The following is a 2363-nucleotide window of genomic DNA, read 5'->3' as shown; positions in this document are numbered from 1 at the left end:
ATTGTACATCGATATTTAGTAATGTGGCTCTCTACTCCACTTTCATCTTTGTTTATCAGCACATTTGATGCCATGGGGGTTGAAACGCTCTTCGAATTTTGCATATCGAATTTCTTGAGAAGGTCAAGCAATACTTTGTTTGGCTTATGAAAGTTCCATATCTCTCTTGCTTAATTTTCAATCCAAGAAAATATGTATACTCTTCCATTAGAGACATCTTAAATTTATCCTGCATCAAACTAGAAAATTCCTTTCAAAGGGATTCATTAGTAGATCCAAATATATATCATCGACGTAAATTTGAACTAAAAGAATATGCTTTACTTTACGTCTAATAAACAAAGTTGTCTCTACTTTACCATGATTAAATCATTGTTTGATTAAAAATACACTAAGACACTAATACCAAGCTTGAGGAGCTTGTTTGAGACCATAGAGGGATCTTTTTAGTTTAAAGACATAGTCCAAATTTTTGTGATCCTCAAAACCAGGAGATTGAGAGACATAAACTTCTTTGTTTATATACCTGTCAAGAAAAGCTAATTTAACATCAGTGTGATACAACTTAATATACAAGGAGCATGTGAATGTCAAAAGTAGTATAATAGCTTTGAGACGAGCTACAGGAGCATAAGTCTCCTTGTAGTCTATTCATTCAACTTGACCATATCCTTTTTCCACTAGCCTATCTTTATTTCTGGTAATTATTCCGTTTTCATCCAGTTTGCTCCCAAACACCCATCTAGTGCTAATGATTTATCATATGGACATAGGATAGGGTCCAAATGTCATTATGTTTAAATTAGATAAGTTTGTCTTGCATATCAAGTAACCATCCCTCGTCGAGTAAGACATCAAATATTGTCTTAGGTTCAATCTAAGATATAAAAGGAAAATACCTACATAAATTATTAACCTGTGATCTCATACTTACACCCTTCCTTATGTCATTTATCACTTGATCTAACATATGATCTTTTATAACTATCCAATATGGAGGTAGTTTAGGTGAGGTCTCTTGTTTATCTTCCTCTTGTTCGCTTTCCTCTTTGTATTTACTAATGTTCTCTTATGTTATTTTTGGCGGAGGGTTCTCTTTGTGAATATTGTCATCGATCAAGTTTTCTGTTATCACACCTGAAACATCAGAACAAATACCTTTCCCCTTGTTTTGGGTTAAAGACTCATCAAGAGTAACATGAATAGATTCTACAATAGAAGATGTTCTATGATTGTAAGCTTTATACGTTTTACTCGTAGATGAGAACCCTATAAATATACTTTCATCAGACTTAGCATCAAACTTACCAAGATTCTTCTTTTTGTTATTTAAAATAAAGCATTTGCAACAAAACAAGCAAAAATAGGAAATGTTAGGTTTCTTGTCTTTGAGTAACTCATAGGGTATCTTCTCTAAAATTGTTTGAATGACCATCCTATTTAAGATATGGAAAGCGATATTAATCACATCCACCCAAAAGTACTTAGGTAAACTCATTTCGCTTATCATTGTCCGAACCAATTCTTCTAAAATACAGTTTTTTCACTCAACAACACTATTATGTTATGGAGTTCTCAGACATGAAAAGTTATGAGTAATCCTGTTTTCGTTATAAAATTTTTCAAATTGATGGTTTACAAGTTCACCACCATGATCACTCTGGAATGTGACAATTTTCAAATTAAAAAGGTTTTGGATACTCTTAGAAATTTTAACAAAAGTCTTCTACAAGTGAATCAAAAGTAGTCTTCTACAATTATAAACCTCTGATAGTTAACTCCTAAACTTCTTATCCTCGAAGGGCCAAATAAGTCTAGGTGGAGAAGCTAGAGAAGTTTTGAAGTTGAAACAATTTTTTCGATTTAAAAGTCACTCTCGCTTGCCTTCCCATTTGACAAGCATCACAAAGTTTATCTTTTTAAAACTTAAGTTTAGGTAGATCACCTACTAGATCCTTAGATGCTATCTAATTCATCAAGTTAAAATGTATATGTCCTAAACATTTATGCCATAACCAAGAATCTTCATTCTTAGTTACTAAACATTTTGTAAAATACATCGACACAACATCCAAGTCAAGGAGATAGATGTTATCAACCCTAGAACCCTTAAACACTAAACTTTTAGTTTCCTTATGTTTAATCAAGCAACTTAAGGTATTAAATAAAATAGAATACCCCTGTCACATGATTGACTAACGCTAAGTAAATTGTGTTTAAGCCCTTTAACTAATAAAATACCTTCAATGGTTATTGTGTAGGGATTTCTCATAATTCCTTAAAAATTTACCTCATGTGTTTCCCCCGTACGTGAAGTGACCACTTTTTTTTTGTGGTTGAACTTTATAAACATTGAAGTGCCT

The sequence above is a fragment of the Lathyrus oleraceus genome, chromosome 6 (assembly GCF_024323335.1).
Source record: "Lathyrus oleraceus cultivar Zhongwan6 chromosome 6, CAAS_Psat_ZW6_1.0, whole genome shotgun sequence".
Classification (NCBI taxonomy): Eukaryota; Viridiplantae; Streptophyta; class Magnoliopsida; order Fabales; family Fabaceae; genus Lathyrus; species Lathyrus oleraceus.
The sequence above is the reverse complement of the archived record's forward strand: the minus strand, read 5'-3'. Positions refer to the sequence as shown.